Raw genomic sequence first — 9,541 nt, forward strand, 5'->3', positions numbered from 1 at the left:
AGCCCTGAAAGCTCTTGCTGGTCTTCACCTTCCCCAGGCAGCCTAGTCACAGGCACAACAGGTATTCGGATCTGTGCTTGCCCAGAGAAGGAACATCTCACGGTGCGCATCCTCGGCAGAGCCTGTTCCCGAAAAGGCAAACGTCCGGCTCCTTGTCCCACACGGAAGGTGGCAGCCCTGAAAGCTGTTGCTGGTCTTCACCTTCCCCGGGCAGCCTAGTCACAGGCACAACCGCACTGGGAATCTCTGCTTTCCCAAAGACGCAATCTCTCACGGTGCGCATCCTCGGCAGAGCCTGTTCCCGAAAAGGCAAACGTCCGGCTCCTTGTCCCACACGGAAGGTGGCAGCCCTGAAAGCTGTTGCTGGTCTTCACCTTCCCCGGCCAGCCTGTTCACAGGCACAACAGGTTTTGGGATCTGTGCTTGCCCAGAGAAGGAACAGCTCACGGTGCGCATCCTCGGCAGAGCCTGTTCCCGAAAAGGCAAACGTCCGGCTCCTTGTCCCACACGGAAGGTGGCAGCCCTGAAAGCTGTTGCTGGTCTTCACCTTCCCCGGGCAGCCTATTCATAGGCACAACAGGCATTCGGATCTGTGCTTGCCCAGAGAAGGAATATCTCACGGTGCGCATCCTCGGCAGAGCCTGTTCCCGAAAAGGCAAACGTCCGGCTCCTTGTCCCACACGGAAGGTGGCAGCCCTGAAAGCTGTTGCTGGTCTTCACCTTCCCCGTGCAGCCTAGTCACAGGCACAACAGGTTTTGGGATCTGTGCTTGCCCAGAGAAGGAACAGCTCACGGTGCGCATCCTCGGCAGAGCCTGTTCCCGAAAAGGCAAACGTCCGGCTCCTTGTCCCACACGGAAGGTGGCAGCCCTGAAAGCTGTTGCTGGTCTTCACCTTCCCCGGGCAGCCTATTCATAGGCACAACAGGTATTTGGATCTGTGCTTGCCCAGAGAAGGAACAGCTCACGGTGCGCATCCTCGGCAGAGCCTGTTCCCGAAAAGGCAAACGTCCGGCTCCTTGTCCCACACGGAAGGTGGCAGCCCTGAAAGCTGTTGCTGGTCTTCACCTTCCCCAGGCAGCCTAGTCACAGGCACAACAGGTATTCGGATCTGTGCTTGCCCAGAGAAGGAACATCTCACGGTGCGCATCCTCGGCAGAGCCTGTTCCCGAAAAGGCAAACGTCCGGCTCCTTGTCCCACACGGAAGGTGGCAGCCCTGAAAGCTGTTGCTGGTCTTCACCTTCCCCGGGCAGCCTAGTCACAGGCACAACCGCACTGGGAATCTCTGCTTTCCCAAAGACGCAATCTCTCACGGTGCGCATCCTCGGCAGAGCCTGTTCCCGAAAAGGCAAACGTCCGGCTCCTTGTCCCACACGGAAGGTGGCAGCCCTGAAAGCTGTTGCTGGTCTTCACCTTCCCCGGCCAGCCTGTTCACAGGCACAACAGGTTTTGGGATCTGTGCTTGCCCAGAGAAGGAACAGCTCACGGTGCGCATCCTCGGCAGAGCCTGTTCCCGAAAAGGCAAACGTCCGGCTCCTTGTCCCACACGGAAGGTGGCAGCCCTGAAAGCTGTTGCTGGTCTTCACCTTCCCCGGGCAGCCTATTCATAGGCACAACAGGCATTCGGATCTGTGCTTGCCCAGAGAAGGAATATCTCACGGTGCGCATCCTCGGCAGAGCCTGTTCCCGAAAAGGCAAACGTCCGGCTCCTTGTCCCACACGGAAGGTGGCAGCCCTGAAAGCTGTTGCTGGTCTTCACCTTCCCCGTGCAGCCTAGTCACAGGCACAACAGGTTTTGGGATCTGTGCTTGCCCAGAGAAGGAACAGCTCACGGTGCGCATCCTCGGCAGAGCCTGTTCCCGAAAAGGCAAACGTCCGGCTCCTTGTCCCACACGGAAGGTGGCAGCCCTGAAAGCTGTTGCTGGTCTTCACCTTCCCCGGGCAGCCTATTCATAGGCACAACAGGTATTTGGATCTGTGCTTGCCCAGAGAAGGAACAGCTCACGGTGCGCATCCTCGGCAGAGCCTGTTCCCGAAAAGGCAAACGTCCGGCTCCTTGTCCCACACGGAAGGTGGCAGCCCTGAAAGCTGTTGCTGGTCTTCACCTTCCCCAGGCAGCCTAGTCACAGGCACAACAGGTATTCGGATCTGTGCTTGCCCAGAGAAGGAACATCTCACGGTGCGCATCCTCGGCAGAGCCTGTTCCCGAAAAGGCAAACGTCCGGCTCCTTGTCCCACACGGAAGGTGGCAGCCCTGAAAGCTGTTGCTGGTCTTCACCTTCCCCGGGCAGCCTACTCACAGGCACAACCGCACTGGGAATCTCTGCTTTCCCAAAGACGCAATCTCTCACGGTGCGCATCCTCGGCAGAGCCTGTTCCCGAAAAGGCAAACGTCCGGCTCCTTGTCCCACACGGAAGGTGGCAGCCCTGAAAGCTGTTGCTGGTCTTCACCTTCCCCGGGCAGCCTACTCACAGGCACAACAGGTTTTGCGATCTGTGCTTGTCCAGAGAAGGAACAGCTCACGGTGCGCATCCTTGGCAGAGCCTGTTCCCGAAAAGGCAAACGTCCGGCTCCTTGTCCCACACGGAAGGTGGCAGCCCTGAAAGCTCTTGCTGGTCTTCACCTTCCCCGGGCAGCCTGTTCACAGGCACAACCGCACTGGGAATCTCTGCTTTCCCAAAGACGCAATCTCTCACGGTGCGCATCCTCGGCAGAGCCTGTTCCCGAAAAGGCAAACGTCCGGCTCCTTGTCCCACACGGAAGGTGGCAGCCCTGAAAGCTGTTGCTGGTCTTCACCTTCCCCGGGCAGCCTAGTCACAGGCACAACAGGTTTTGGGATCTGTGCTTGCCCAGAGAAGGAACAGCTCACGGTGCGCATCCTCGGCAGAGCCTGTTCCCGAAAAGGCAAACGTCCGGCTCCTTGTCCCACACGGAAGGTGGCAGCCCTGAAAGCTGTTGCTGGTCTTCACCTTCCCCGGGCAGCCTATTCATAGGCACAACAGGTATTCGGATCTGTGCTTGCCCAGAGAAGGAATCTCTCACGGTGCGCATCCTCGGCAGAGCCTGTTCCCGAAAAGGCAAACGTCCGGCTCCTTGTCCCACACGGAAGGTGGCAGCCCTGAAAGCTGTTGCTGGTCTTCACCTTCCCCGGGCAGCCTACTCACAGGCACAACAGGTTTTGGGATCTGTGCTTGCCCAGAGAAGGAACAGCTCACGGTGCGCATCCTCGGCAGAGCCTGTTCCCGAAAAGGCAAACGTCCGGCTCCTTGTCCCACACGGAAGGTGGCAGCCCTGAAAGCTGTTGCTGGTCTTCACCTTCCCCGGGCAGCCTATTCATAGGCACAACAGGTATTTGGATCTGTGCTTGCCCAGAGAAGGAACAGCTCACGGTGCGCATCCTCGGCAGAGCCTGTTCCCGAAAAGGCAAACGTCCGGCTCCTTGTCCCACACGGAAGGTGGCAGCCCTGAAAGCTGTTGCTGGTCTTCACCTTCCCCAGGCAGCCTAGTCACAGGCACAACAGGTATTCGGATCTGTGCTTGCCCAGAGAAGGAACATCTCACGGTGCGCATCCTCGGCAGAGCCTGTTCCCGAAAAGGCAAACGTCCGGCTCCTTGTCCCACACGGAAGGTGGCAGCCCTGAAAGCTGTTGCTGGTCTTCACCTTCCCCGGGCAGCCTACTCACAGGCACAACCGCACTGGGAATCTCTGCTTTCCCAAAGACGCAATCTCTCACGGTGCGCATCCTCGGCAGAGCCTGTTCCCGAAAAGGCAAACGTCCGGCTCCTTGTCCCACACGGAAGGTGGCAGCCCTGAAAGCTGTTGCTGGTCTTCACCTTCCCCGGGCAGCCTACTCACAGGCACAACAGGTTTTGCGATCTGTGCTTGTCCAGAGAAGGAACAGCTCACGGTGCGCATCCTTGGCAGAGCCTGTTCCCGAAAAGGCAAACGTCCGGCTCCTTGTCCCACACGGAAGGTGGCAGCCCTGAAAGCTCTTGCTGGTCTTCACCTTCCCCGGGCAGCCTGTTCACAGGCACAACCGCACTGGGAATCTCTGCTTTCCCAAAGACGCAATCTCTCACGGTGCGCATCCTCGGCAGAGCCTGTTCCCGAAAAGGCAAACGTCCGGCTCCTTGTCCCACACAGAAGGTGGCAGCCCTGAAAGCTGTTGCTGGTCTTCACCTTCCCTGGGCAGCCTAGTCACAGGCACAACCGCACTGGGAATCTCTGCTTTCCCAAAGACGCAATCTCTCACGGTGCGCATCCTCGGCAGAGCCTGTTCCCGAAAAGGCAAACGTCCGGCTCCTTGTCCCACACGGAAGGTGGCAGCCCTGAAAGCTGTTGCTGGTCTTCACCTTCCCTGGGCAGCCTAGTCACAGGCACAACCGCACTGGGAATCTCTGCTTTCCCAAAGACGCAATCTCTCACGGTGCGCATCCTCGGCAGAGCCTGTTCCCGAAAAGGCAAACGTCCGGCTCCTTGTCCCACACGGAAGGTGGCAGCCCTGAAAGCTGTTGCTGGTCTTCACCTTCCCCGGGCAGCCTAGTCACAGGCACAACCGCACTGGGAATCTCTGCTTTCCCAAAGACGCAATCTCTCACGGTGCGCATCCTCGGCAGAGCCTGTTCCCGAAAAGGCAAACGTCCGGCTCCTTGTCCCACACGGAAGGTGGCAGCCCTGAAAGCTGTTGCTGGTCTTCACCTTCCCCGGGCAGCCTATTCATAGGCACAACAGGTATTCGGATCTGTGCTTGCCCAGAGAAGGAACAGCTCACGGTGCGCATCCTCGGCAGAGCCTGTTCCCGAAAAGGCAAACGTCCGGCTCCTTGTCCCACACGGAAGGTGGCAGCCCTGAAAGCTGTTGCTGGTCTTCACCTTCCCCGGGCAGCCTATTCATAGGCACAACAGGTATTCGGATCTGTGCTTGCCCAGAGAAGGAATCTCTCACGGTGCGCATCCTCGGCAGAGCCTGTTCCCGAAAAGGCAAACGTCCGGCTCCTTGTCCCACACGGAAGGTGGCAGCCCTGAAAGCTGTTGCTGGTCTTCACCTTCCCCGGGCAGCCTGTTCACAGGCACAACAGGTTTTGGGATCTGTGCTTGCCCAGAGAAGGAACAGCTCACGGTGCACATCCTAGGCAGAGCCTGTTCCCGAAAAGGCAAACGTCCGGCTCCTTGTCCCACACGGAAGGTGGCAGCCCTGAAAGCTGTTGCTGGTCTTCACCTTCCCCGGGCAGCCTATTCATAGGCACAACAGGTATTCGGATCTGTGCTTGCCCAGAGAAGGAACAGCTCACGGTGCGCATCCTCGGCAGAGCCTGTTCCCGAAAAGGCAAACGTCCGGCTCCTTGTCCCACACGGAAGGTGGCAGCCCTGAAAGCTCTTGCTGGTCTTCACCTTCCCCAGGCAGCCTAGTCACAGGCACAACAGGTATTCGGATCTGTGCTTGCCCAGAGAAGGAACATCTCACGGTGCGCATCCTCGGCAGAGCCTGTTCCCGAAAAGGCAAACGTCCGGCTCCTTGTCCCACACGGAAGGTGGCAGCCCTGAAAGCTGTTGCTGGTCTTCACCTTCCCCGGGCAGCCTAGTCACAGGCACAACCGCACTGGGAATCTCTGCTTTCCCAAAGACGCAATCTCTCACGGTGCGCATCCTCGGCAGAGCCTGTTCCCGAAAAGGCAAACGTCCGGCTCCTTGTCCCACACGGAAGGTGGCAGCCCTGAAAGCTGTTGCTGGTCTTCACCTTCCCCGGGCAGCCTGTTCACAGGCACAACAGGTTTTGGGATCTGTGCTTGCCCAGAGAAGGAACAGCTCACGGTGCGCATCCTCGGCAGAGCCTGTTCCCGAAAAGGCAAACGTCCGGCTCCTTGTCCCACACGGAAGGTGGCAGCCCTGAAAGCTGTTGCTGGTCTTCACCTTCCCCGGGCAGCCTATTCATAGGCACAACAGGTATTTGGATCTGTGCTTGCCCAGAGAAGGAACAGCTCACGGTGCGCATCCTCGGCAGAGCCTGTTCCCGAAAAGGCAAACGTCCGGCTCCTTGTCCCACACGGAAGGTGGCAGCCCTGAAAGCTGTTGCTGGTCTTCACCTTCCCCGGGCAGCCTACTCACAGGCACAACAGGTATTCGGATCTGTGCTTGCCCAGAGAAGGAACATCTCACGGTGCGCATCCTCGGCAGAGCCTGTTCCCGAAAAGGCAAACGTCCGGCTCCTTGTCCCACACGGAAGGTGGCAGCCCTGAAAGCTGTTGCTGGTCTTCACCTTCCCCGGGCAGCCTACTCACAGGCACAACCGCACTGGGAATCTCTGCTTTCCCAAAGACGCAATCTCTCACGGTGCGCATCCTCGGCAGAGCCTGTTCCCGAAAAGGCAAACGTCCGGCTCCTTGTCCCACACGGAAGGTGGCAGCCCTGAAAGCTGTTGCTGGTCTTCACCTTCCCCGGGCAGCCTACTCACAGGCACAACAGGTTTTGGGATCTGTGCTTGCCCAGAGAAGGAACAGCTCACGGTGCGCATCCTTGGCAGAGCCTGTTCCCGAAAAGGCAAACGTCCGGCTCCTTGTCCCACACGGAAGGTGGCAGCCCTGAAAGCTCTTGCTGGTCTTCACCTTCCCCGGGCAGCCTGTTCACAGGCACAACCGCACTGGGAATCTCTGCTTTCCCAAAGACGCAATCTCTCACGGTGCGCATCCTCGGCAGAGCCTGTTCCCGAAAAGGCAAACGTCCGGCTCCTTGTCCCACACGGAAGGTGGCAGCCCTGAAAGCTGTTGCTGGTCTTCACCTTCCCCGGCCAGCCTGTTCACAGGCACAATAGGTTTTGGGATCTGTGCTTGCCCAGAGAAGGAACAGCTCACGGTGCGCATCCTCGGCAGAGCCTGTTCCCGAAAAGGCAAACGTCCGGCTCCTTGTCCCACACGGAAGGTGGCAGCCCTGAAAGCTGTTGCTGGTCTTCACCTTCCCCGGGCAGCCTATTCATAGGCACAACAGGTATTCGGATCTGTGCTTGCCCAGAGAAGGAATATCTCACGGTGCGCATCCTCGGCAGAGCCTGTTCCCGAAAAGGCAAACGTCCGGCTCCTTGTCCCACACGGAAGGTGGCAGCCCTGAAAGCTGTTGCTGGTCTTCACCTTCCCCGTGCAGCCTAGTCACAGGCACAACAGGTTTTGGGATCTGTGCTTGCCCAGAGAAGGAACAGCTCACGGTGCGCATCCTCGGCAGAGCCTGTTCCCGAAAAGGCAAACGTCCGGCTCCTTGTCCCACACGGAAGGTGGCAGCCCTGAAAGCTGTTGCTGGTCTTCACCTTCCCCGGGCAGCCTATTCATAGGCACAACAGGTATTTGGATCTGTGCTTGCCCAGAGAAGGAACAGCTCACGGTGCGCATCCTCGGCAGAGCCTGTTCCCGAAAAGGCAAACGTCCGGCTCCTTGTCCCACACGGAAGGTGGCAGCCCTGAAAGCTGTTGCTGGTCTTCACCTTCCCCAGGCAGCCTAGTCACAGGCACAACAGGTATTCGGATCTGTGCTTGCCCAGAGAAGGAACATCTCACGGTGCGCATCCTCGGCAGAGCCTGTTCCCGAAAAGGCAAACGTCCGGCTCCTTGTCCCACACGGAAGGTGGCAGCCCTGAAAGCTGTTGCTGGTCTTCACCTTCCCCGGGCAGCCTACTCACAGGCACAACCGCACTGGGAATCTCTGCTTTCCCAAAGACGCAATCTCTCACGGTGCGCATCCTCGGCAGAGCCTGTTCCCGAAAAGGCAAACGTCCGGCTCCTTGTCCCACACGGAAGGTGGCAGCCCTGAAAGCTGTTGCTGGTCTTCACCTTCCCCGGGCAGCCTACTCACAGGCACAACAGGTTTTGCGATCTGTGCTTGTCCAGAGAAGGAACAGCTCACGGTGCGCATCCTTGGCAGAGCCTGTTCCCGAAAAGGCAAACGTCCGGCTCCTTGTCCCACACGGAAGGTGGCAGCCCTGAAAGCTCTTGCTGGTCTTCACCTTCCCCGGGCAGCCTGTTCACAGGCACAACCGCACTGGGAATCTCTGCTTTCCCAAAGACGCAATCTCTCACGGTGCGCATCCTCGGCAGAGCCTGTTCCCGAAAAGGCAAACGTCCGGCTCCTTGTCCCACACGGAAGGTGGCAGCCCTGAAAGCTGTTGCTGGTCTTCACCTTCCCTGGGCAGCCTAGTCACAGGCACAACCGCACTGGGAATCTCTGCTTTCCCAAAGACGCAATCTCTCACGGTGCGCATCCTCGGCAGAGCCTGTTCCCGAAAAGGCAAACGTCCGGCTCCTTGTCCCACACGGAAGGTGGCAGCCCTGAAAGCTGTTGCTGGTCTTCACCTTCCCTGGGCAGCCTAGTCACAGGCACAACCGCACTGGGAATCTCTGCTTTCCCAAAGACGCAATCTCTCACGGTGCGCATCCTCGGCAGAGCCTGTTCCCGAAAAGGCAAACGTCCGGCTCCTTGTCCCACACGGAAGGTGGCAGCCCTGAAAGCTGTTGCTGGTCTTCACCTTCCCCGGGCAGCCTAGTCACAGGCACAACCGCACTGGGAATCTCTGCTTTCCCAAAGACGCAATCTCTCACGGTGCGCATCCTCGGCAGAGCCTGTTCCCGAAAAGGCAAACGTCCGGCTCCTTGTCCCACACGGAAGGTGGCAGCCCTGAAAGCTGTTGCTGGTCTTCACCTTCCCCGGGCAGCCTATTCATAGGCACAACAGGTATTCGGATCTGTGCTTGCCCAGAGAAGGAACAGCTCACGGTGCGCATCCTCGGCAGAGCCTGTTCCCGAAAAGGCAAACGTCCGGCTCCTTGTCCCACACGGAAGGTGGCAGCCCTGAAAGCTGTTGCTGGTCTTCACCTTCCCCGGGCAGCCTGTTCACAGGCACAACAGGTTTTGGGATCTGTGCTTGCCCAGAGAAGGAACAGCTCACGGTGCGCATCCTCGGCAGAGCCTGTTCCCGAAAAGGCAAACGTCCGGCTCCTTGTCCCACACGGAAGGTGGCAGCCCTGAAAGCTGTTGCTGGTCTTCACCTTCCCCGGGCAGCCTACTCACAGGCACAACAGGTTTTGGGATCTGTGCTTGCCCAGAGAAGGAACAGCTCACGGTGCGCATCCTCGGCAGAGCCTGTTCCCGAAAAGGCAAACGTCCGGCTCCTTGTCCCACACGGAAGGTGGCAGCCCTGAAAGCTGTTGCTGGTCTTCACCTTCCCCGGGCAGCCTACTCACAGGCACAACCGCACTGGGAATCTCTGCTTTCCCAAAGACGCAATCTCTCACGGTGCGCATCCTCGGCAGAGCCTGTTCCCGAAAAGGCAAACGTCCGGCTCCTTGTCCCACACGGAAGGTGGCAGCCCTGAAAGCTCTTGCTGGTCTTCACCTTCCCCGGGCAGCCTGTTCACAGGCACAACAGGTTTTGGGATCTGTGCTTGCCCAGAGAAGGAACAGCTCACGGTGCGCATCCTCGGCAGAGCCTGTTCCCGAAAAGGCAAACGTCCGGCTCCTTGTCCCACACGGAAGGTGGCAGCCCTGAAAGCTCTTGCTGGTCTTC

This window comes from Haliaeetus albicilla, chromosome 25 (genome assembly GCF_947461875.1).
Source record: "Haliaeetus albicilla chromosome 25, bHalAlb1.1, whole genome shotgun sequence".
In the NCBI taxonomy this organism is placed as follows: domain Eukaryota; kingdom Metazoa; phylum Chordata; class Aves; order Accipitriformes; family Accipitridae; genus Haliaeetus; species Haliaeetus albicilla.